General features: G+C 40.9%; 1 protein-coding gene across 4 annotated transcripts in view; it reads right to left on the bottom strand.

The window, feature by feature from the left end:
- The window catches only part of WDR33 (WD repeat domain 33), a 107,137-nt gene extending 79,508 nt beyond the window's left edge, over positions 1-27,629 (bottom strand). For 2 of the 4 annotated variants that reach the window (XM_084891993.1, XM_084891995.1), the window contains exon 1: positions 27,447-27,629. The gene's annotated coding sequence lies outside the window, so the exon portion shown is untranslated. The remainder of the gene's footprint in view (positions 1-27,446) is intronic. The other 2 variants (XM_084891994.1, XM_084891996.1) reach the window with 2 other exon arrangements.
- Positions 27,630-27,743: the final 114 nt, after the last annotated feature.

Raw genomic sequence — 27,743 nt, 5'->3', positions numbered from 1 at the left:
ACAAAATCATGAAACTCAAGATTCAACTTTAACAACACTTTTGGCATTAATCCGAGCCATCAAGGGTATGCAAAACCACCAAGTACCTGAAGGATATGGCTTCACAGAAGCAATGTGTGCAATTTTATTCTGTCATTACGATGGTGGAGTTGGTAGGCCAAACAGTGGGACTAGACCAGGGGTGGGGAACCTTTTCTCTGCCAAGAGGCATTTGGATATTTATAATATAACAGCATTTGGGGGCCATACAAAATTATCATCTTAAAAATTAGCCTGCTATATTTGGTCAAACATTAACTCACCCCAATGCCTTGGCGGGGCCAGACCAAATGATTTCACTGGCCGTATATGGCCCGAGGACCAGATGTTCCCTACACCTGGACTACACAATGGGTTAGTGATCCAAAAAGAGTGAATTTTTGCTGCATGTGCCTAAAAATGCAGAGTAACGCTGAACTTAAGGGTTTGAATGTAGATTCTCTAGTCACTGAGCACATCCAGGTGAACAAAGCAAGATAGGCGGTAAAACTTCCAGAGTTCATGGGTAGATGACCCAACACATAAGCTCCGTGCCACACTGAGGATCCCTCCTGAGAAAGAGCAGATGGTTCATGAACCAGAGGAGGAGGGTGCACAGAAGAAAAAGATATGCCAGAAAAACATAACATGCTAATCTAAGTTTAGAAAAAAAGATAAACTCATTATAATAACTATACCCCCTCCCCAAGAACTAGTGAGAATGGCTTTTAAAAATACTTTCCTAAATCTCTTTAGTGTCTAGCTTAATTTAAAACAGTTGGATTCTCCTGTCTGCTTCTGCATTCAATCTGTTATACTGTTATTTGGGATGAAATATATGAAAAATATCTGGACCCACACAAATATTTATTTGGAAAAGGAGTATTTTAATACCCTTCTCAGATAATGTGGATACTTTTTGATATTCCAACAAAATTTGACAAGTGGTAGCCAAATAAACATTAAGTGTAAATGTGACATCTGAAATTACATCATTAAGCTGTTTGAACTCTGTCACATTTAAAGGCACTGGTACGCCGAAACCGGTTTTCCTCAGTGGATAGAATGTCGACCTGAGGACTGAAAGGTCCCAGGTTCGATTCCAGTCAAGGGCATGTACCTTGGTTTTAGGCACATCCCCAGTAGGGGGTGTGCAGGAGGCAGCTGATGGATGTTTTTCTCTCATCAATGTTTCTAACTCTCTATCCCTCTCTCTTCCTCTCTGTAAAAAAATAATAATAAATAAATTAATTAATTAATTTAATTAAATGTATTTAAAATAATTTTTTTTATAAAAAAGGCACTGGTTCATTTGGTACTTTGGAATGTTTATTGACCATTTGGAAAACACTGGTTCCACATAATTACACATATCTGTCACATTACTTATAAAATATAAAGTAATCATTTTAATTAAAATCATCACTGGTCTTATCATAAAAACTATTAATTATTAGGAAATTCAATCTCACATAGCAATCCAAAATTCCAATCTTTCTTTGAAAACTTAATTTTTTATTTATCACTGGCAACAAATACAATGGTTTTCCTTGAAGCAAGAGTTGAATATCATTGAGACTACACTGATCTTCAAAAAAACTGCAATATATTCAAGTTTGAATGCTTGTCATTCTTTACTTTTAAATTTACTAGTTTTTATACAGATTTTATTTGTTAAAGCAGTTTTATGTCCACAAGTGATAAAGATACACACAACACCCAGTATCATTTGTTTCTGTGTGCGTGTCTTATGGTATGCTTGTTAAAATCAGTGTACCAACACTGATACCTCATTAGCTGGCCTCACCCAAAACCCTCTTGATATTGGGTTTGACAAAATCTATGGGTTTTTGAGAAATGGGCTTCTTTCACTTAGTCATATGTGTGTAAGGTCCCTCCATCTTTTTTTATTTTTTTATTCAATAGCTCATTTCTTTTTAGCACTAAATATGATTCCATTGTCTTGATGTATCAATTTGTTTATCCACTTACCTACAGGCCATCTTGATTGCTTTTAAGTTTTGGCAATTATGAGTAAAGCCCTATAACATTCATGGGCATGTTTTTGTATGGATATATTTTCACTTTACTTGGATAAAAACCAAGAAGCATAATTGCTGGATCCTCTGGTAAAAGCATGCTTAGTTTTATAGGAAACTGACAAACTGTCCAATGACAAACTGTCAATCTCACCAGAAATGAATGAGAATTCTTGTTGTTCCACATCCTCACCAGCATTCGGTGTTGTCAGTGTTTGGGATTGTAGACATCCTAATAGGTGTGTAGTAGTATGTGATTTGAGCAGTTTGACATATGTATGTCTTTTCTGTTAATGTGTCTGTTCAGATCTTATATTCATGTCTAATCAATTTTTTCATTTTCTTATTGTTAAAATTTTTAAGAGTTCTTTATATATTTTGGATAACAGTCCTGTATCTTCTACAAAAATGTTTTGCCAGTCTATAACCAATCTTCTCATACTCTTAAAGTTTCATGCAATGAAATGAATGGTGTACATTTCTAAGTTTTTACAAATGCATAGGATTATGAACCAAGTACAATCAAGATACAGCCCAATTCCATCGCCCCCACATATACCTTGGTACTGACACTGTTAGCAATCTCCTACTAGTCCTAGCCCTGCAACTACTGATCTTCAAACTGACAGCAACAATACATTTTAGGTGTCAGATCACAGAGTCTTAGAAATATGGTTATAGGCTTTAACTAAAAGTTTCAATTGCTTTGGTTGTCAGGAGGCTTATAGTCAAAGATTAAGAAAGTGTGTTAGTCATGCTCTACAGCCCTGCTTGTAAAGTTCCAAGAGAAATGGTTGAAAGTACACTTTGCACCCAGCCAGTGTTTCTCAGTGGTTGAGCATCAGCCCATGAACCAAGAGGTCACCAGTTCACTACTGATCATAGCACATGCCCAGGCTTCGGGCTTGATCCCCAGTAGGGGGTATGCAGGAGCCAATCAATGATTCTCTCTCATCATCAATGTTTCTATATCTCTATCCCTCTCCCTCCCTCTCTAAAAAATCAATAAAAACATTTTTTTTTAAAAGAGTACACAGGCCGAAACTGGTTTGGCTCAATGGATAGAGTGTTGGCTTGGGGGCTGAAGGGTCCCGGGTTCGATTCCGGTCAAGGGCATGTACCTTGGTTGCGGGCATATCCCCAGTGGGGGGTGTGCAAGAGGCAGCTGATCGATGACTCTCTCTCATCGATGTTTCTAACTCTCTATCTCTCTCCCTTCTTCTCTGTACAAAATCAATAAAATATATTAAAAAAAAAAAAAAAAAGAGTACACAGTGCTTAAAAGAATAGAAAAATGTAGCTAGTTAAGCACAAAAAGATCAGACCTTTGTTCACATATACAAGCAAACTGCTCACTTCCTGCCCAGTACTTCTTGTTCTCACAATTTAGTGTTAAGTTGCTGGCGTGGTCTCTTTGTCAGGCAGGAGGAGATAACTTCAGGGTCCTGAGGAGAATTTGAGTTTGTTTTGCAGAAAGAATAAATGCTTTTTAAGAAAGCTGTCACTGTCCAACTTGCTGGGCACGATGGCTCCCACAAAGAAGGGTGGTGAGAAGGGCTGCTACCCAGCCAATGAGGTGGTGACCAGGGAGCACACCATCAACATGCACAGGGCATCTTCAGGGCGGGTTTCAAGAAGAGTGCCCCTCGGGCACTCAAGATCGGAAATTTGCCGTGGAGAGAGGACTCCAGACATGCGCATGGACACCCGGCTCAACAAAGCTGACCGGGCCAAAGGAGTAAGGAATGTCCCATATCGTATTCGGGTACATTTGTCCAGAAAAACAGTGAGAATGAAGACTCACCAAACAAACGGTATACATTGGTCACCTCTGTGCCTGTCACCAATTTCAAAAATCTACAGACCATTAATGGGACGAAAACTAATGCTGATGGTCACATGAAGTAACACAACTGCAAAAAAAGAAGAAAGTTGCCACCAAATGCTGACGTCCAGAAGTCTGGTTGTACAAAATGTTATCTGTGACTAAAGAAACACCGACTTCCCCCCAGTTCACTGAAACTCCTTCTCCCTTGTGTCCCAATCACCTAAAATTTTGCTTTTTGAAGAGGATGGATTTGAGAAGTCTCGCTCTCCCAGCTTCTCACTTTGGCCAAATCAAATAAACCATTCTCTATCTCCAAGCACGGCTGTCTCAGTGTTTGCCTTAGTGCATCAGGTACATGAACCTGAATTTTGCAAGGTGTAAATCTGTTTCCCATCATTTAAGCTTTTGTCTTTTCCAGAATGTCATATAAACAAAATCATGCACTGTGTAGCCTTTAGAATCTGGCATTTCTCATCCTATATAATAAAGAGCTAATATGCAAATGGTAGTCACACCCTCATATCATAACAGTTCAGACAGCACTGGGGGGGGAATGGGACCAGCCAGGCACAAATGAGCTCACAAGAGAGGAATGGAGAACAGCCAGGCACAAATGAGCTCACAAGAGAGGAATGGAGAACAGCCAGACTGCAACCCAGGAGAGGGACAAGCTGCCCACCCCACGGTCCCAGGTGCCAGGGCCTGCACCTACAGCCCGGCCCAGGAGAGGGACAAGCCACCGGCTCCGCAGTTTGGGGCGCCTGCAATTGCGGCCCAGGCGAAGCCGTCCACCCATGATCCCCTGCGGCTGCGGCCAGGTCCTGGGTGCCTGCAGCTGGCCAGAGAGAGGGAATCCTGGTTCCCGAGTGCAGGGCAGGCAGAGGTGGTTAGAGGCTATCAGGCCAGCAGGGGAACAGTTAGGGGTGATCAGGCAGGCAGAGGTGGTTAAGGGAGATCAGGCAGGCAGAGGGGTTAGAGGCAATCAGGCAAACAGGTGAGTTGTTAGAGAAGCCAGTGTTCCCAGATTGCAAGAGGCAGTTGGACATCTCCCACGGGGTCCCAGATTGGAGAGGGTGCAGGCCAGGCAGAGAGACACCCCCTCCCATGCACAAATTTCATGCACCAGGCCTCTGGTATCTAACATAATAGTTTTGGGATTCATTAATGATATTGCAATTATCAAAAAAAAAAAAAATTTTAACTGAATTCTATGGATATGCCACAGTTTGCTTATCCACTCACCAATTCAGGGATATTTAGATTATTTGCAGTACTTGGCAACTTGAACGAAATTGCTATAAACATTTGTGTGCAGTTCTCATGCAAACATTGTTTTCATTTTTCCTGGATAAATATCTAGGATTTAAACTGCTGGATCATGTAAGTTTACGATGAACTTTTTTTAATGTTTTTAACTGAATTGGGAGAGAAGGAGGGAAGGAAGGGAAAACATCGATATGAGAGATAAATCATCGGTTGCCTAAACCTGCAACCCAGATACATGCCCTTGATCAGGGATGGAACAAGTGACCCTTTTGGTCCTCCGGCGGAAAACCTCCGGCGGAAAACACTGGCAATTTACAGTTCATTTCAATAGGAAACTGCCAAACTGCTTCAAAGTGGCTTTTCTATTTTGCATTCCACCAGCAACAAATGAAAGTCCCAGTAGCACTACTTTCTCACTAACACTTGGTATTGCAGCTAGCACAAGCTAACAGCTGTTTATTTTCTTGATCATTGTAACAGGTCATCTTAATTTGCATTTCAATAATGATGTAGACCAGTGTTTCCCAAACTTCTCTCATGGTGAGAATCACCTGGTGGAGTTGTTAAAACTACAGATTCCTGAATCCCAACTAAGAAGTTCTAACCTAGAATTTTTGGGAACATAAAGGTAAAATTGTATACTTAACTAGTGCTCTAAGCTTAGTTAACTAGAGCACTAGAGCTTAAGCTTAGAGCACTAGTTAAGTATACAATTTTACCTTTATGTTCCCAAAAATTCTAGTTTAGCACTTCTTAATTGGGATTCAGGAATCTGTAGTTTAACAACTCCACCAGGTGATTCTCACCATGAGAGAAGTTTGGGAAACACTGGACTGTAGACCATGTTTTCAAGTGCTTGTTTGCTACCTACATATCTTGTCCGTCAGAACTTTTGCCTACTTTTTAATTGTGTTGTTTCCTAGTTTTATGAGTTCTCTCTGTAACTACAAACAAATCCTTTGTCAGATATGTGATTTGAAAATATTTTCTGTCTGCCACTTTTTCATTCTCTTCATAGTATTTTTCAAAGAGCACAAGTTTTTAACTATAATGAAATCTTAACAATATATTTTAAGTCTTTTTTTAAAATATATTTTATTGATTTTTTTTTTTTTAAAGAGAGGAAGAGAGAGGGATAGAGAGTTAGAAACATCGATGAGAGAGAATTATCGATCAGCTGCCTCTTGCACACCCCCTACTGGGGATGTGCCCGCAACCAAGGTACATGCCCTTGACCAGAATGGAACCTGGGACCCTTTAGTCCGCAGGTCGATGCTCTATCCACTGGGCCAAACCGGTTTTGGCTGTTTTTAATCTTATTTAAGCCAAGGTTACAAAGACTTTCCTGTGTTCTCTTCTGCCAATTTTATTGTTTCACATTTTACATTTAGATCTATGACCTATTTTGAGTTCATTTCTACATTAGGTATTAGGAATAGGCTGAGATTCTCTCTTTTTTACTCACATAATACCTAACTGTTCTGACTCTGTATGCTGGAAAAAGTCTATATTTTTTTTAACATTTTTTTTATTAAATTATTATCTGTGTACATATTTTAACATTGCCCCCCTCCCATACATACCCTCCCTCTCCAGAGTTTTGTGTCCATTGGTTGTACTTATATGCATGTATACAAGTCCTTCAGTTGATCTATTATCTCCCCCAGATCTCCCTACCCTACCTGCTGTAATTTGACAGTCTGCTTGTTGCTTTACTGTAAGAGTCTATATTTTTCTACTAAGTCACCTTTGTTAAAACCAACTGACTGTATTTTGTCGCAGTCTACCTTGGTATCTTGTTTTTTCATGTATTTTTAATTGATTTCAGAGAGAAAGGTAGAGGGAGAGAGCGAGAAACATTAATAATGAGAATCACTGAAAGACTACCTCCTGCACATCCTGTAAGATTGAGCTTACAACCCAGGCATGTGCCCTGACCTGGAATCAAACCATGGCCTCCTGGTTCATAGGTCGATGCTCAATCTCTGAGTGATGCCAGCCGGGCTACCTCAGTATCTTGATTACTGTAACTTTATAGGATGTCTTGAAATCAGCAAGATTTCACATCAGAGTCTCCAATTATGATGTTCTTTATCAAAAGTATTTTAGCAATTTATGTCCTTTGTCCTTCTATAGTTTCAAAAAGCAGATTATTGTTCATAGTCTACAAAAATTATTACTTAAGTTCTGATCTGGGTGTATTAATTTGAAGAGAAATTACATCTAATAATACTGAGTATTCAAAATTACATGCAGGCCTTCTTTAATTTCTTTCATCAGTGTTTTGTAGTGTTCAGCACACAAATTCTGTACACATTTTTGGGGGGACTATGTAAATGGTACCATTTTTTACTGATTTCCACAATTATACATTGCCTATATATCCTGCAATCTTGTTAAAACTCACTAAATCTAAAAACATTTTTGTAGATTCTTTGAGGTTTTATGACAAACAATTATGTCATCCACAAATAGGGGCAATTTTATTTCCTTTTTTATGTTCTAAAAGCCCTTTTATTTCTTTGTCTTGACATATTGCATGTGGAGGAGAAAGCATTTAGTCCTTCACTACTATGTATAACACTAGCTACAAATATTTGCAGATGCCCTTTATCAGGCAAAAGAAAATCCCTTCTATTCCTAGTATGTAAGAATTTTTACCATGAAGTATGAAGAATTTTGTCAAATGCTTATTCTCCACTAAATCAGATGAACATTTGCTTTTTCTTAGTCTGTTATTAAATTACTCCAACTGACTTTCAAATGTTGAACGGGCATGCATCCCCAAAATAAATCTCATTTGATCATGATTATCCTTTTATATACTGCTGGATTTTAATTACTAAAATTTTTAAAGATATATTTTTATTGATTTCAGAGAGGGAGAGAAATAGAAACATCAATGATGAGAATCATTGACCAGCTATCTCCTGCACTCCCTACACAGGGATTAAGCCTGCAACCATGACCTACTGGTTCACAGGTTGACACTCAAACAATAAGCAACACCAGCCGGGCTGAATTACTAAAATTTTTGCATCTGTGCTCATGAAGGATACTGGTGTAGTTTCTTTATAATATCTTTATCAGATTTGTATCAAGCCTCATTTGAGTTAAGAGGTGCTCCTCCTAATATTTCTTGGAAGAGACAGAATAGACATAGTAAGTAGGGAAAAAACTTTATCCACACTTCCCATTCCCTCCTTAAGAACTTAAAGAACTCGTCTGTGAAACCATTGGGACATAAAGTTTCTTTTGTTAGAATTCAGTTTCTTTAAAAAGTATAGGACTGTACAGGTTATCTATTTCTTTTTCTTTTTTTAATATATTTTTATTGATTTCAGACAGAGAGGAAGGGAGAGGGAGGGAAGGAGGGAGGGGAGAGAGAGGAGAGAGAGAGAGAGAGAGAGAGAGAGAGAGAGAGAGAGAGAGAGAGAGAGAGAGAGAGAGGAGAAGGAGAGAGAGAGTTCCATGATGAGACAGAATCATGGATCAGCCGCCTCCTGCACGCCCCACACTGGGGATCCAGTCAACAACCCAGGCATGTGCCCTGACCAGGAATCGAACCCATGACCTCCTGGTTCCTAGGTCGATGCTCAACCCCTGAGCCATACGAGCCGGGCAATTTCTTAAATGAGTTTTGGTAGTTTGTCTTGGAAGGAATTGATCAATTCCACTCAACTTGTCAAATATCAATGTTAATGATATTCCCTTAGCATTTTAATGTCTCTGAGATCTGTAATGACAGCCCCTCCTTTGTTCCTGATGTTAACTTGAGCCTCTCCCTCTCTAACTTCTCCCTATCTCGATCTCTTTGAACAGTGTATCATTACTTGAAGTAAAAAATGGGTTCCATGGCCCTTGTCCGTTTGGCTCAGTGGATAGAGCGTCAGCCTGAGGACTGAAGGGCCCCAGGTTCAATTCCGGTTGCAGGCTACATACCCAGGTTGCAGGCTTGATCCCCAGTAGGGGGGGTGTGCAGGAGGCAACTGATCAATGATTCTCTCTCACACCCTGGCCAGTTTTGCTCAGTGGATAGAGCATTGGCCTGCGGACTCAAGGGTCCCAGATTCGATTCCGGTCAGGGCACATGCCGGGGTTGAGGACTCCATCCCCAGTGGAGGGCATGCAGGATGCAGCCAATCAATGATTCTCTCTCATCATTGATGTTTCTAGCCCTCTCTTCCTTTCCCTTCTTCTCTGGAATCAGTAATATTTTTTAATTATTATCTCTCATCATTGATGTTTCGATCTCCCTCTCTCTTCCAGTCTGAAATTAATAAAAATATATTTTTTAAAATCCTAAGATAGTTTTTAATTACAAGTTCTGTAAGAATGAAAGACAATATGCTGCACATGTGAGAGACAGAGAATTCAAATATGTTATTTCTAGCTTCAACATTGTCTATATATCTATATTCTATCCTAAGAGTAACACACAAATTGACCATCACTCCCACACAACAAGATGGCTGCCCCCATGTGGACATAAGATGGCCAGCAGGGGAGGACAGTTGGGAGGGACCAGGCCTGCAAGGGAGGGCAATGGGGGTAATCAAGCCTGCAGAGGAGGACAGGGGTAACCAGACCGGCAGAGGAGGGAAGTTGGGGGTGACCAGGCCTGCAGGGGAGGGCAATCGGGCTGGCAGAGGAGTGGTTAGGGGGTGATCAGGCTGTCAGGCAGAAGCGACTAGAGATAATCAGAAGGCAGGCGGGCGAGCAGTTGGGAGTCAGCAGTCTTGGTTTGGGCCAGATGTCCTACTGGGATCAGGCCTAAACAGGTAAACATCCCTCAAGGAGTCCCAGATTAGAGAAGGTACAGGCTGGGCTGAGCAACACCCCCTTCCCTGTGCACAAATTTCTTGCACCGGGCCTCTAGTATTTAGCTATTTGTCAATTGCCTTCCATATTATTAGGTTGGGGGTGGGGGGAACCCTACACATTTTAGTTGTTTGAATTTTTATTTATTTATTTTTTTAAATATATTTTATTGGTTTTTTTACAGAGAGGAAGGGAGAGAGATAGAGAGCTAGAAACATCGATGAGAGAGAAACATCGACCAGTTGCCTCTTGCACACCCCCTACCGGGGATGTGCCCGCAACCAAGGTACATGCCCTTGACCGGAATCGAACCCGGGACCTTTCAGTCCGCAGACTGACGCTCTACCACTGAGCCAAACCGGTTTCAGCTAGTTGTTTGAATTTTTAATTAAAAGGCATATTTCTTATATCCCTGGAGTTAACAAGAAATACCTTAATAGGAAAAACACTGCTTCCCTGTGCTCAAATTACAATAAATCCTCCTTAATTAAATATTCCAAATTTGCAAATTTGCCTCCTAAAATTTGAAATTTATCTGCAGCCCCACAGTCAATACTTGCAGTCTTTGGTGGTTATTTATAGACATGCACAGAGCAGCAAAAATCTGAATCCCCCTTCTAGCTAAGCACTAACCAGGTGGTGGTCTGCCTTCTTGTTTCTACTCTCATACTGTAAGCAAGTGTTCTTTTGCAATTTACTGAATATCGTGTTTTTAACAAATTTGTTATTTTTATTATTTTGCTGCTTAAAATGGCACCCAAAAGTTGTGCTTAAGCGCTGTCTAGTGTTCTAAGTACAAGAAGTTTGTGATACGCCTTAAGGATAAAAAATATGGTTGAACAAGGCTTGGTTGAGGCACTGGTTCAGGCTTGAGCTGTAACGAATCAATAATGTACAATAAGTAAGGTATCTTTAAAAAGAAGCACACATAAAACAAGCTTATGTTTTGATTGGCTCCCAGGAATCTAACCCTGCATTTCCCCTAAAGCAGGGGTAAGGAACCTTTTTTTCTGCCAAGGGCCATTTGGATATTTATAACATCATCTGTGGGTCATACAAAATTATCAACTTAGCCGAAACCGGTTTGGCTCAATGGATAGAGCGTTGGCTTGGGGACCAAAAGGTCCCAGGTTCGATTCCGGTCAAGGGCATGTACCTTGCTTGCAGGCATATCCCCAGTAGGGGGTGTGCAGGAGGCAGCAGATCGATGACTCTCTCTCATCGATGTTTCTAACTATCTCTCTCTCTTCCTCTCTGTACAAAATCAATAAAATATATTAAAAAAAAAAAAAAAACTCTTAAAAAAATTATCAACTTAAATATTAGCCTGCTATATTTAATCAAACATTTAATTAACTCACCCCTAATGCCAGACCAATGATTTTGTGGGCCTTATGCAGGCCAGACGTTCCTGACCCCTGCCCTAGAGCAACAGGTCAATATTTGCTAGTTCAGTGTTTACAGTAACTTTGGAAAGCATAACTAGCATGAGTAACAAGGAACAGGACTAACTAGTCACAAGAAAAAATAACAGAATTGGATGGTACATACAATGCAAGGATATTTTCACTCTCTTTTGAAATTTCCTTCAACTGCAGAAACCCTACCTCAAGTCACATCTAAGAAGCAAATTCAAGATATATAAAAAAGTTGTACCACTCTAATATTATTCATAACTCCTCCACAGAATATCTAAACCTTGGGTGATGGAGTACAATATCAACAGAGTGCAAAGAGCAATGAACTAGGGAAGCTAGAACTCTGTGTAAGGCTTGGGCAACTTCCTTTCTCACCTTGAAGCAATTCTAACACCTCTGGATATTAGCTCAATCTTAAAATTAAAAGAGCAGGATTATGGGCTAGCAACATCATTCAATACTTAAAATTTGTAAAGCACAAAATGCTTATGACTTATAATCCTGTATTTTACAATCAAGAAATCTGCTATTTTTAAAGCATGTTACATTCTATGATTTAATAAAGATCCATGTGGACAATTAAAATATCCTATCTTGCCCTAATGATTTGACTCAGTGGACAGATCATTGGCATGAGGACCAAAAGGTCCCATGTTTGATTCCAGTCAAGGGCACATGCCCAGGTTGCATGCTCCATCCCCAGTAGGACCATGCAGGAGGCAGCCGACAATGCTTCTCTCACATCACTGATATTTCTTTCTTCCTCTCTCTTCCTGTCTGAAATAAGAATATTTTTATATACTATATATATATATATATATATATACACACACACACACACACACACACATATATATATAGTTTAAATTCTGTCTTGCAAAAAATTCAGCTCAAAGGCACAGGCAAGCAGAGAAAAAAGACTAAATTAATATGACCCATTTTATAACATGAACTTTTATACAATCATTAACATGCGTTTGAAATATTTTAAGCAAAAAAAATTTACGTTCTCTAAAGTTATGTGGGAAAATCATTTTAAAAATTACAATTATTTTAAAATATATTTTTATTGATTTCAGAGAGGAAGAGACAGGGGGAGAGAAAGATAGAAACATCAATGATGAGAGACAATCATTGATCGGCTGCCTCCTGCATGCTCCATGCTAAGGATCAAGGCTGCAATCCAGGCATGTGCCCTTGACCAGAATTGAACCCGGGACTTTTGACTGATGCTCTATCCACTTAGCCAAACTGGGAAGGGCAAAAATTACAATGATTTTAAAAGAACTCTGTTCTTTAATGTGAAAGTAAAAAAAATAAAATAAAAATAAATAAAAATGGTAAACAACATATAAAAAGGTAACAGTATGGAACTATGGCAAAATCTTGCCATTTTCTTTATACCTTGCGGTTTTCCAAGTGGTCGACAATAGATATAAATAACTTTTATAGAGAAGAGTGGAGTTTTTAGTTTTGAACATTCTAAAATCTCTAGCTTTGCCAAACATAGTCATGTGCCGCAGAGCATTTTAATAAATGATGGACCACATAAAAGATGGTGACCCCCACAAGATTACAATGGAGCTGGAAAATTCCTATCACCTAGTGACACAATAGCCATCATAATATCATAGCACAACGTATTATTCACCAGTCTGTGGTCCTGCTGGTGTATACAAACCAAATGCAATGCCAGTTATATAAAAGTACGGTGTATTTATGTGCATTACATACTTGGCAATCTTATCTAATAAAGAAGGAATATGCTAATTGACTCTCACACCATTGCAAAGATGGCAGCTCCCACAACCAATAAGGAAATATGCTAATTGAATGTCCCGCCCTCAAAGATGGCAGCTCCCACAGCCAGTAAGATGGGAATATGCTAACTGACTGCCCCATGCTGAAAGATGGCAGTGCCCACAACCACAAGATGGTGGCACCCAGTCCCCTTAGCCCCGCCAAGGTGGCAGGCACACAGCTGCTCTGCATGCCTGCCTTCAGAGTCCCCCAGTCGCCTCAGCCCCCTAGCCCCCCAGCCACGCAGGGCCAGCCCAAGGTGCAGGCAAGCCTCAGATGGCAGCTGCCCAGCTATCTTGGGCCGGCCTGAGACTCAGATAACCAGGGATGGCCAAGGCTTCCACTGCCAGCAGTGGCAGCAGCAGAGGTGTGATGGGACATCGCCTTTCACTGATCACCGGGTCACCTCCCACCTCTCAGGGCTCCTGGACTGTGAGAGGGGACAGGCTGGGCTGAGGGACACCCACCTCCAGTGCATGAATTTTCATGCACCAGGCCGCTAGTAATATATAACAACATTACTGGTTTCCTATACTATACTTTTTACTGTTAGAATGTACTTATTTTTTAAAAGCTTGCTGTAAAATAGCATGCTGTGTTATTCCAGAGACGACCTCATATATCTTGTTTATACAGTGTCACTTGAATGCACCATTTTATCTGTGCTTAATTTAACCTCGTATTGTTTTTGCAGTAACATGTGTGAAAGTTTGTAGCCTAGGAGCCATAGGCCTAGGTGTGTACTAGCTACGCCATCTAGGTTGGGTAAGTGCACTCTGTGATTTCACAAAATAGTGAAATCATTTAATGACGCATTTCTCAGACCTACCCCCAACATTAAGCAGCACATAAATGTACTTTCAAAACTTTTGGTATATTCCTATACCAATGTTCTCAAATAATTTTGTAAACTTATGCTTAACTTTACTCCATATATTCAGCAGTCTCTGTACTCCCAAAGTATACTATATATAATCCTAGGAAAGCATATACTGCAATGGTAAAAATTACATATCTGTCTGTCTGTCTGTCTGAACAGAAATTCCTTGGAAGCAAGGACTGAATGTCTTGAAGCTCTACTAGTATATTCCTAATAATTGGTATACAGCCTGGTACATATGAAAATTGTAATAGATTTATGTTAAAACATATGCTAACAGAAAATCACCAGTGGAACACCCTGCAACGCTTGCTGCAGACAATGAATGCTAAAATTAATGAGTAAAATATTTGAGAAGAGGGATTCCAAAATGGAGGCAGAGTAAATGGAAGATACACTGACACTCTCCCAGGACCAAACTGGAAATACAATTAAAATACAGAAAACGCCAAAACTGGTTTGGCTCAGTGGATAGAGCGTTGTCCTGAGGACTGAAGGGTCCCAGGTTCGATTCCGGTCAAGGGCATGTACCTTGGTTGCGGGCACATCTCCAGTAGGGGGTGTGCAGGAGGCAGCTGATCGATGTTTCTCTTTCATCAATGTTTCTAGCTCTCTCCCTTCCTCTCTGTAAAAAAGTCAATAAAATATACTTTAAAAATAAAATACAGAAAAGCCATTAAAAATTCAACTGAAGACTAGCTGGAGAGAATCCTGATAACTAAGGATGGAAAGTGGAGACCCCATAGTAATAAGTATGGAAGTGTGAAGAGGCTGGCTGGGCTCCCACTGACAGCAGCTGAAATGTTGTTTTTGTTTTGTTTGTTTGTTTTAAATATATTTTATTGATTTTTTACAGAGAGGAAGAGAGAAAGATAGAGAGTTAGAAACATCAATGCAAGAGAGACATCGATCAGCTGCCTCTTGCACACCCCCTACAGGGGATGTACCCGCAACCAAGGTACATGCCCTTGACCGGAATCGAACCCGGGACCTTTCAGTCCGCAAACGGAAGCTCTACCACTGAGCCAAACTGGTTTTGGCAGCAGCTGAAGTTTTGGAGGGATATCTCAACTAGTGGCGGAGGGTTTCCACCGAGAGCTCTGGGGTCTAAACCCCACACTGGGCTTCCCAGCCCAGAGCACCAGAACTGAGAAAGAAGTCCACTTAACACCTGGCTGTGAAAAGCAGCAGGATTGCTGTCTGCCAGAGATCTGAAAATGCAGGCACCTCTTTAAGGGCCAATGCACAAATTTCGTGTGCAGCCACTCACTTTGGTCTCCAGCAGTGAGAGAGAAGAGTGGACTGGAGCTGTGAGCAGAAGCCAGGGTTGGGGGCTCTGGGATTGGAGATCGGAGGGCAGCCACCCGGTTTCCTGTGCTGGGTCATTCCCTCATGCTGGAGAGGACATCTTTCTCCAGTGAACCTCTGCTATCCAGGCAGTTTTTGTCTGGGGGGTTGGGAGACCACCCTGTTGGAAGACCTCTCCCCCTACCTTGTGGCTGATAGCCTGAGACTAATCAAAACTAAGTGTCACTGAAGGCAGAGGCTGATCTCTGGAGGCTTGTAGTTTTTGCCTGATCTAATCCAGGACACAGGGCTAGAAAAAGCAGACCCTGGGGCATATCTTGGTCCTTTCAAAGGCACCCAGCCCCAGCAGAGGGAGTCACAAACTGTGGATTACTGATAGCCCCAAACAGGGTACTCAAGACCAGTCACAAATAGCGTCTGACACTGACCTTCACTAGAGATTGGGGCTCGTAGCAGATCTACCTAATACGCCAACACAAACCCAAAGATGCAGCAAAAATGGGGAGACAAGAAAAATAAAAGAACAAGAGGTATGAAGTTTATCAGACATAGAATTCAAAATACTGATGGCAAAGATGCTCAACAGAATGAGGATACAATAACTATGAAGAATGGCACAGCAATGATAAAGAATACACTGGAATACACAGCAGATTAGGAGAAGCCAAGGAAAAGATCAGTGAATTAGAATACAGGGTAGGGAAAAATCACACAATCAGAAAATCAAAAAGAAAAAACAGGGGTGGGGGATTGGAATGGGGTTGAGAACAAATATGTGATACCTTAATCAATAAAGAAATTTTTTTTATGGTAAATGGTGGAAGAGAAAAAAAAAGAAAAGAAAAAACAATTAAAAAACAGGACAGCTTAAGGAAGCAGTCGGCAAACCATGGCTCTCGAGCCACATGTGGCCCTTTGACCCCTTAAGTGTGACTCTTCTACAAAATATCACGTACGGGTACGCACATGCAGTGCTACTGAAACTTTGTGGCCCACGCACAGAAGTTGGTTTTCGGCCTGGGCGAGTCTATTTTGAAGAAGTGGTTCTAACACTGAGCCACACTCAAGGGGCCAAAGAGCTGCATGTGGCTTGTGAGCTGTGGTTTGCCAACCACTGGCTTAGGGAACTGTGGGACAGCATGAAACCTAACAATACTCTCATCACAGGAGTGCCAGGAGGAGAAGAAAGTAAGGGATCAGAACCTGTTTGAATAATGGCTGAGAACTTCCCTAACCTGACGAAAGAAAAAAATCACACAAGTTCAGGAGGCACGGAGTCCCAAGCAAGAAGAACCCAAATAGGCTCATACCCAGACACATCATAATTAAAATGCCAAAAATCATAGACCAAGAATATTAAAGGCAGCAAGAGAAAAGCAACCTGTTACCTACAAAGGAGCTCCCATAAGGCTATCAGCTGATTTTTCATCAGAAACTCTACAGGCTACAAGGGAAATGGCATGATGTATTTAAGGTGACGAAAAGAAAGGATCAGAAACCAAGTTTACTATATAAGGCAAGGTTATAATTCAAATAGAAAGTGAAATACAGAGCATCCAGACAAAAAAAGGCTAAAGGAGTTTGTCACCAGCAAACCAGAAATGCAAAAAATGCTACAGGGACTCCTGTAATAATCCCATTTCAAAAAAAATGGAATTTTATGCCAAAACCAGGTTTGGCTCAGTGGATAGAGTAGGGGTGTCGAACTCAATCAGAGAAGGGGCCAAAATCTAAAATCCAGCCTAAATCGCGGGCCGAATGGTTTACTGAACAGTCATAAACTGACAATGTCATAAACTGACAGCGGAGTGCAGTGATGACAGCGCGGTGCGGGCCACATTGCAAGGCCTGGCGGGCTGGATTTGGCCCGCGGGCCTTGTGTTTGACACATGTGGGATAGAGCGTCGGCCTGCGGACTGAAAGGTCCCAGGTTCGATTCCGGTCAAGGGCATGTACCTTGATTGCGGGCACATCCCCAGGAGGGGTGTGCAAGAGGCAGCTGATTGATGATTCTCATCAATGTTTCTAACTCTCTATCCCTCTCTGTAAAAAATCAATAAAATATATATTTTTTTAAATGGGATTTTTTTAAAACAAAAAATCCTATATCAAAATAAAAAGCTTGGGCCCAGCCAGCATGGCTCAGTGGTTCAACATCAACCTATGAACCAGGAGCATGCACCTCCCCAATAAGAGGCATTCAGGAGGCAGTCGATCAATGATTCTCTCTCATCATTGATGTTTCTCTCTCCCTCTCCCTTCCTCTCTGAAATCAATAAAAATATAGTTTTTTAAAAATAACAAAAGTAAAGTAAAAAACTTCTACACAGCCAAAGAAACCATCAACAAAGTGAAAATGGAGCCCACTGTACAGCAGAACATATTTGGCAATGATACATCTGAAAAAGGGTTAATATCCAAAATATATAAGGAATACATAGAACTTAAAAGGAAGACAGACAATCCACTTAATCCAATTTAAATGGGCAAAGAACATAAACAGACACTTCTCCAAAGTGGACATATAGATGGCCAAGAGACAAATGAAAAAAATGCTCAAAGTCAATGATCATCAGAAATGCAAATTAAAAGGACAATGAGGTATCACCTCACATCTGTCAGAATGGCTACCATCAACAAATCAACACATGACAAGTGTTGACAAGGATGTGGAGTAAAAGGAACCTTCATGCACTGCTGGTGGGAATGCAGACTGGTGCAGCCACTATGGAAAACAGTATGGAGTTTCCTCAAAAAATTAAATATGAAACTGCCATTTGACCCAGTGATACCACTCCTATGAATATATCCTAAGAGAAATGAAACACAATCAGAAAGGATATATGCACCCCTATGTTCAAAGCAGTACAATTTACAATACCTAAGATCTGGAAACAGCCCAAGTGCCCATCAGCAGATGAGTGGATAAAGAAGCTGTGGTACATTTACACCAGGGAATACTATGCAGCAGTAAAACAGAAGAATCTCTTACCCATTGAGACAGCATGGAGCGACCCTAAAGAGCATCATGCTGATTGAAATAAGTCAGTCAAGAGAAAGACAAGTATCGCATAATCTTACTCATAGATGGAATCTAATGAACAAAATAAACCGAGGAACAAACTAGACCCAAAGACACAGAAGCATGGAACATAGTGCGGAATCTCAGAGGGAAGGCATGGGAGGGTGGAGGGTGAGAAGTGATTAACCAAAGAACTCATATGCATATATGAATAACTCATGGACACAGACAATAGGGTGGTGAAGGTTGGGGTTGGGATGGGGGTGGAGGCAGGCAATAAGGGGTTAATGGGAGAAAAAAGGGAACATGTGTAATACTTTAAACAATAAAGATTTTTTTAAGTTTGAGTATAGTATGTTTACATAGTTTCAAAGTATCTCCTCCAAGATACATATTAATCTCAAAGGAATAAATAACCATACAGAAAAAAAAAAGTATTAACTCAGAACTATAATTTTTGTTTCTGTATCACAAAGAATGAAATATAAGTTTCACCATATTTGAAAAGATATGTTTAGGATAGTCTACCTTAAATCCTCCTATATAATAAAAGGCTAATATGGAAATCAGCCAAACAGCAGAACAGACATTCAATGAAGAAGCTGCCCCCTGGTGGTCAGTGCACTCCCACAAGTGGAGCACCGGTCAGCCAGAAGCCAAGCTCACAGCTGGTGAGCACAGTGGCAGCAGTGGTGGAGGCACTGATGGATGTCCCTGGGGAGTGAGCCTAAGCCATCAGTCAGACATCCCCTGAGGGCTCCTGGACTGCAAGAGGTTGCAGGCCAGGATGAGGGACCTTCCTCCCTCCCACCTCCCCAACCCCCCAGTGCATGAATTTTATGCACCGGCTTCTAGTACAAAATAACACTTTGAGATGGGAAGACAGCCCTTAGACGCACAAAGAGATGCAGTCCATTCTCCAGAACCACCATCAGAGGCATGCCTCAAGACTCTTGGACAAGGGAAGTGATGGTTTCAATTAGCCCTACATCAGGTTTGCTGCAAATACAGGCTTTATTTGCAACTGAGATATGTGAGCAAGTCTTTAAAAAAAAAAAAGCATATGTATGAAAAATAAAAAATTTTTTAAAAATCATGAAAACAGCTCAAGTTAGGACCGAAAGAGATAACCAGAATAAAACATTGAACCTTTGAATATGGATCAATTATTACATAATATTAAGGAATTATAGCTAATTTTCTTTGATGTGATGCTGCATACTAATATTGTATACTGAAGCATTATGTATCATGAGGTTTGCAACTACTCTCAAATAGCTAAAAACATGCATGTGTATATGTATTTACATATGTAGAGACAAGATGTATTAGCAATTTTGCTTATCAATACACATATAATAACCTGGGATCATGTTAAATCTACAAAGTTGAAAAGAACTCAATATCATGAATCTTTATATCCATGTTCAATAAGGACTGTCCCATTTACTTAGATCTTCTTTGATTTTTCATCAAAGTTTTATAGTTTTCCTCATGTACATCTTGTACATTTTGAGGGGATTAAAGTACCAATGCTGTTGTGAATGTAGAAGGCACTGATTTTTTACTTTTGTTTTTTAATATATTTTTATTGATTTCAGAAATAGGAGAGCCAAAACCGGTTTGGCTCAATGGATAGAGCGTCGGCTTGGGGACTGAAGGGTCCCGGGTTTGATTCCGGTCAAGGGCATGTACCTTGGTTGCGGGCATATCCCCAGTGGGGGATGTGCAAGAGGCAGCTGATCGATGACTCTCTCTCATCGATGTTTCTAACTATCTCTCTCCCTTTCTCTCTGTACAAAATCAATAAGATAAATATTTTTTAAAAAATAGGAAGAGGGAGAGATAAAAACATCAATGATGAGAGAAAATCATCGCCTCCCACATGACCCACACTGGGGATTGAGCATGTGCCCCAAGAGGAATCAAACCATGACCTCCTGGTTCATAGGGTAAATACAAAACCACTGACCCACACTGGCCACGCCTAGATGGCACTGTTTTTAGTTCCAAATTCCAACTGTTCATTGTGGTTATACATATAAAAAACCCAACTGGCTTTTGTATATTTATCTTGCATCCTGAAGCCTTGCTATAATTATAATCTCTTATTAGAGATTTTTATATTCTTTAGATTTTCTACAAAGACTTTTGATTCTTTATATTTTCTACATACATTTCTGTGAACAAAGACAATGTTAGTTCTTCCTTCCCAATGGGTATACCTTTTATATGCCCTTTTCTTGTCTTATTGCATTAGCTAGAACTTCCAGACAATGCTGAAAAGGAGTGGTGAGTGTAGCCATCTCTAACTTGTCCCTGATGTTAAGCATCTAGTTTCTCACTATTAAGTATATATTACCTGTGATGGGTTTACAGGTTTTCTAAATCAACTAGAGGAGGTTTCCTTCTATGTCTAGTTTGCTGAGCATTTTTAACATGAATGGGTATTGAATTCTGTCAAATGTTCTTTTGTATTCATTGATATAATCATGATTTTTCTTCTTCAGCCTGTTAATATGATGGATTTCACCAATTTAAGGAACCAGCTTTGCACACCTGAAACAAATCCCACTTGGTCATGTGCATAATTCTTTTTATTCAGTTTCATTAGATTTGCTAATATTTTATTGAAGATCTGAGTTCCAGAGACATTGATCTATAGTTTTCCTCCTATAATGTCTTTGTATGGTTTTGGTATTAGCTAATGCTGCCTCAAGAATAAGCTGGAAAGTATTTCTTATACTTTCCGGAAGAGACGAGAGAATTGGTATAACCTCTTTCTAAACTGTCTAGTAGCATTCACCAATGAACCCATCTGGGTCTGGTGTTTTCTGTTTTGGAAGGTTTAATCAATGATTAAATTTCATTCTCTTTCAAGCTTCCATATCATAAAATATTAAGATAGCATTGTTTAAATCCTTAAGACAGCCCAGCAGTTCAGTGGTTGAGCATCAACCCATGAACCAAAAAGTCACAGTTTGATTCTGTAGGGAACCTGTCCAGAGTACACCAGATGTTCAAGGCCAATTTGAGTGAGGGAACCCTAATCAGGATGTTCAAGGCCAATCTGAGCAAGAACACAGCGACTGTACTGTATGCAATGCAAGAAGTGTGCCCTTCTATATCCCCAAGATTGATGTCACTCTTTTGCCTAAGTTGGTATAAAGATGTGCTACTAACCAGGTAAGGCAAGGCTGCTTTCATGTAAGGATGGCTCCTATGGCTCCTAGGTGCTCAGCTGTTTTGTACACCAGATATACTGATTAATAATGCAGATTCTTTTCAATAGATAGAGTTACACATATGTTGATATATATATACGTGTGATTTGTTTTGTATGCTATTTTGTTGTATTGACAGCAAGCTTCAAAACTTCATATGTCAAATTTTCTGAGGGTTTTAACATATTTTTATGCTTAAAAATGTTGAATTTCATGCCAAAAAAAAAAAAAAGCATTTGCAGGAAGTTTTAATTCATCACTTTATTTTGAAGGAAAGTGCTGCTGAAAGTTATTTACTTCAGGAAGCTTACGGTGAACATGCTCCATCTCAAGATACTTGTGAACACTGGTTTAAACACTTTAAAAGTGATGATTTTGATGTGCAAGACTCTTTAAAGAACGTACAGGTCAAATAAAAAAGTTTGAAGACCAACAATTACAAGCATTATTGGATGAAGATGTGTGTCAAACTCAAAAAGAACTTGCAGAAAGATCAAGCCTTGCTCAGCAAACAATTTCCGATCATTTACAAGCAATGGAAAAGATTTTAAAGAAAGGAAAAAGGGTGCCACATCAACTGAATGAAAGAGAAATGGAAAACCAAAGTCATCAGTAAAATGTATTATAGTTTCAAAAGCACAAAAGAAAGTCTTTTTAACATCGAGTTGTGACTGGCAATGAAAAGTGGATTTATTTTGAGAATCCCAAATGCACAAAATCATGGGTTGATCCAGGTCAACCATCAACATCGACTGCAAGGCCAAATTGCTTTGGAAAGAAGACAATGCTCTGCGTTTGGTGAGATCAATAAGATGTATTATGAGCTTCTAAAGCCAGATGAAACTGTTAATACTGATCACTACTGACAACAAATAATCAATTTGAACCATGCTTTGATCATAAAATGACCAGAATGGGCCAAAAGACATAGCAAAGTAATTCTGCTTCATGATGACACATCATCACACACTTCAAAACCAGTTAAAGACACATTAGCCCTAGCCGGTTTGGCCCAATAGATGGAGAGTCGGCCTGCAGCCTCAAGGGTCCCAGGTTCGATTCCAGTCTGGGGCATGTGCGTTGGTTGCGGGCAGCTCTTATGCTTGCTATTGTGTTACCAAGACAGCTCCAAGTAGCAATGGCCACTTGGATTGCAATCAAGTTTCTCTCCTATAAGGAGAGAAACTTGATTACAATATGAGAAACGCCTTCTCATATCTCCTCTAAGGCCCAACATTCATGAAGGTCCAGTTCCCGGCAGAGGAGGACCTGTGTACCCCACAGTTAGCATAGTCTGGCAGGATGGAGTAAGTACTCCCACAGCTGCTGCTGCAAGAAGGATCAAGGAAAAACTTACTCCAACAATTGTCGCAGCGAGCAGGGTCAAGGAGGAACTTACTCCAACAAATTCCTAGTCAGAGCACAGGCCTAGGTTTTGGGCTCAATCCCTAGTCTGAAGTGTGCAGGAGGCAGCAAATCAATTATTCTCTCATCATATGTTCCTATTTCTCTCCTCTTCTCCCTTCCTATGAAATTAATTTTAAAAAAATTAAAATTTTAGCACTGGCTGGTTTGGCTCAGTGGATAGATCATCGGCCTGGAGACTGAAGAGTCCCAGGTTCAATTCCAGGCATGTACCTTGGTTGCAGGCACATCCCCAGTAGGGGGTGTGCAGGAGACAGCTGATCAATGTTTCTCTCTCAATGATGTTTCTAACTATCCTTCTCCCTTCCTCTCTGTTTAAAAAAAAAAAAAAAAAAAAATCAATACTTCAAGTGTATATGAAAAAGCAAAAAACAAAAAATAAAACACCATCATGTTATACACCAAAAACTAATATAATGTTATGTCAATTCTATCACAACTAGAGGCTTCGTACATGAATTCATGCATGGGTAGGGTTCCTTGGGGTGGCCTTAGTGGATAGGGCCTTAGCTCATACCCCCAGGCTCACAACCCCGGCTCAAGCCCCTAGCCTCCCAGCCCTGCAGCCCCAACTGGCACCCCACCCTGACACCGCCCCCTCACCTGCTCCACCATCCCGCTGCAGTCCCGCTCTCCTTAGGGCCCCTTGAGACCGGCAGTGGTGGTCATCGTAGGTCATAGTGAGCAGTAGGTCATAGTGAGCAGTCGAACTCCCAGTCAAACAATTTGCATATTAGGCTTTTATTATATAGGATTAAACTGAAAATGTCACTAATTGAAATCACTAACAGAAAAATACCAAAATTCACTGACTGCTCACTAGGTTAGACACTTCCCTTCACTTTTTTTTAAAAATATATTTTATTGATTTTTTACAGAGAGGAAGGGAGAGAGATAGAGAGCTAGAAACATCGGTGAGAGAGAAATATCAACCAGCTGCCTCTTGCTCACCCCCTACCGGGGATGTGCCCGCAACCAATGTACATGCCCTTGATGGGAATCAAACCTGGGACCTTTCAGTCCGCAGACCGACGCTCTACCACTGAGCCAAACCGGTTTCAGCTTCCCTTCACTTTTGAGATATTATAATTAACATTTTCATATAAAAGGAAACTGACACCAAAACCGGTTTGGCTCAGTGGATAGAGCATCAGCCTATAGACTGAAAGGTCCCGGGTTCAATTCTGGTCAGGGGCATGTACCTTGGTTGTGGGCACATCCCCAGTGAGAGGCAGCTGATCGATGTTTTTCTCTCATCGATGTTTCTGGCTCTCTATCCCTCTCCTTTCCTCTCTTGAAAAAAAATCAATAAAATATATATATATTTTTTAAAGGAAACTGAAGTATAATTAACTGATCTAGTAGAAGAAAGCTAGTTAGTGGTGAAACTGGCATTCAATCCTACCTGTGTCTCCTGATGAAACCCATGCCCTTTCCAATGCTACTCAGCCCTGAGAATTTATAGGCACTCAAATTATTAATATAAGGTACAATAAAAACATTATGAAATTAGTCACTCTACCAGAAAACACCAAAATGTTCAAGGGCGAGAAAAGATGAGAGTAATGTAAGTAAGATTTTCCAATATACCGGTATTTAAAAGCTTCTGTGTCTAGGACTAGTGTAAATGCTTTGCAATGGGGAGAGAAATGTTACCAAAGAGAAATTGTGTTCAACTAACAAAATTTTGAACCAGTAGATCTGCCAAAGACAAAAAACTTTTAAATAGTAAGAACTATGATCAGCTGACTAACTTGTCACACAACACATTACAGCAACAGAAAAACTTGCACCATTTTTTTTTTTTGGGGGGGGGGAGGTGATTAACATCTCTTATAAGCAAAAGTTTCAACACAAATAAAATCTAAGAGTAATGGCCCTAGCCAGTTTGGCTCAGTGGATAGAGTGTCAGCCTGTGGATTGAAGGGTCCTGGGTTCGATTCCAGTCAAGGGCACAAGCTTGGGTTGTGGGCTCAGTTCCCAGGAGGGGCCTCTGGAGGTCAGTGATTGTCTCTCATCATTGATGTCTCTCTCTCTTTCTCCCTCTCCCTTCCTCTCTGAAATCAATAAAAATATATTTTTTTTAAAATCCAGGAGAAATGTTTGGCAGAAAATTAGGTCAATTTAAAATCTTTTTTTTTTTTTTTTAATATATTTTGCCCTAGCAGGTTTGGCTCTGTGGATAGATCATTGGCATGTGAGCCAAAGGGTCCTGGGTTCAATTCAGGCACATACCTCAAATGCAGGCTCCTCCCTAGCCCAGACCCTGGTCAGGGTACGTGTAGGAGGCAACCAACCAATATGTTTCTCTCAAATGGATGTTTCTGTCTTTCCCTCTCTCTAAAATCAAAAGGGAAATAATTCTGGGGTGAAGATTAAAATACATTTTTAAATTCATTTCAGAGAGGGAGGGAGAGAAAGATAAAACCACCAATGATTAGAGAAAATCATTGATCAACTGTCTTTCCATACTCCACACTAGGGATTGAGCTCACAACCCAGCCCCACCGAGAATCGAACTGTGATTTTCTGTTTCATAGGATGCTCAACCAGTGAGCCATGCTTGCTGGACCAATTTAGAATCTTAAACAACCAATCTGGAATACGTAAACAACTGGTAATCTTTTTGATATCTAATAAGCGTTTTCATAATGAAGTTTTCTAATATGCAGAGTCCAACTAATCAATACTGTTTTATCTGAAAACACTGGTAAGTCTTAATCTTTTCCTAAGCAACTTCCCAGGAATTATGTAAATAAGTGAATAACTTTCACTAATATCTTTGCAAATGCATTTGCTGTTATAGAGGTTTACTGAAACCTTACTTTCTTATTCTGAAATATGGAACAGTTCAAATTTCAGCAACAATCAGATTACATGTTTTTCCCAAAGTAATGTGAAAAAGAAAAGTATATGGACTTATACTTAGCAAAGAGTTCAAAAAAGCGCATAAAGTGGTTATTGAAGTATAATTAAAGGACCAGCCAGAGCTCAGTGGTTGAGCATCAACAACCTATGAACCAGGAGGTCATGGCTGGATTCTGGTCCGGGCACAGGTTGCATGCTCAAGCCCCGGTAGGGGGCATGCAGGAGGCAGCTGGTCAATGATTGATGTTTCTCTCTCTCCCCCTCACTTTCTCTCTGAAATCAATAAAAAAATTTTAAGTGTAATCAAAGCCTTAAGTTAAAACTGTGATTGCAAAATCTGTCCTTTAAATATTTTTTACCAACCGAACAATGCAAGTTAAGCATCAACTTCATAAATAAGGATTTATTTTTTTCCTAAAGCACTGCGATGTAAAACCAACTTTCTACCAATATCCTTCCCAAGAGTATGGAAAGATAAGCTTTTACAAGAAAACTGGCTAAATATGTAACTTTAAGCCTCAGCACAAACTCAAATCCACCCAGTATTTTTATCTTCTTGGAAAGGATATCAATTAAAAAGTGTGAAAGTTTAGTAATAAAAGTTGGGTGCTAAGTATAATTATTATTAGAGGGGAAAAGCTATCAAGAGAACAGTAACATGTTTCTTTTCAAGTCCAAGTTTTATTTGCATTAAATAGATCGACCCCTGCACGTTAACAGGCAAAAAATACAACGTGCACTAATAGTGTACCTAACAGTCGGCTCAGCGCTCCCAAGAGGCAGTCCTTTTAACACAGGCTTGTTGTTCATATTCTGTCTTCCCAAGTTCCTGAAGAGTTAGTTACCTTAATGTCATCTGTGCAGTAAGTACTTCAAAATATTCTTAACAGGCTTTGTATAAATAATCCGTATTTTTCTAATTTGATTTACACGTTTCCAGTTACGGAATTCCCTATCCACTCCCCTTCTCCCAATGGGCTACTAACCACAAGGGTCACAACTAACAGAATTTCTCTCTTTAAAAAAAAAAAAAAAAAAAGAATACTTTCTAAGAGTCTGAATATTAGCTACCAGAAGGCAACTTAACATCGGAGCTCTTCAAGGAAGCATTACTTGAGCAGGCTTTCTGCCTGTTGCCTATTCTTGTTACAAATACTAATTACAAGCCAGGTAATACCGAGGCATTAACTTCCCGTGACCCCGCGAACAGCCCTGGAACCGCACGCCGCTCAGCTCCGGCCCAACCCCTTCCACTCCCGCCCCCACCGCGGCGACGCGCTTCCCTCCGCGGCCGCTCACCGGCCTCCCCCGGCGCCCGGCGCTCCGGCCCGGCAGCCCGGGTCCGGCCGCCCTCCTCCGGCCCCTCGAGCCTCCAGCCGTGCCCTCTGAGGTCCAGCCTGCCTCCGAGAGCCCTCCGGCGCCGCTCTCCCCGCTGCCGGCCAGGCCCCAGGCCCTCCGGCCCCACGCAACGGCCGCGCTGGAAAATGGCGGCAAGCGCCGCCCGCCCGGCGAGTGCCGGCCGCACTCACCTCGGCGCGGAGCACAGCTCCTAGCGGAGGGCGAGCGCACGTTCGTGTTCACCGTTGGGAATGTCTCTCCTCTCGGCCTGCTCCCTCCGCCCCTCTCAGTCGCACTCCTCCACGGCAGCAGCCGCCATCTCCCCGCATTAGCCACCGAGCGCACGCCCGGCGTCACCACGCACCGGCGTACGGCCGTGCGTCACCGCGCCTGAGCCGCGGGGTCCGTGCGGATCAACTGCGCATGTGCGTAGGCGGGGCGGGCCGGCGCCGCCGCTTCCGCGCTCCCTTTGTCCGGCGGGGCTGGGC

The sequence above is a fragment of the Pipistrellus hanaki genome (assembly GCF_964339955.1).
Source record: "Pipistrellus hanaki genome assembly, chromosome: 8".
Taxonomy (NCBI): domain Eukaryota; kingdom Metazoa; phylum Chordata; class Mammalia; order Chiroptera; family Vespertilionidae; genus Pipistrellus; species Pipistrellus hanaki.
Note: the sequence above shows the minus strand (reverse complement) of the source record. Positions and strands in the feature narration are given on the sequence as shown.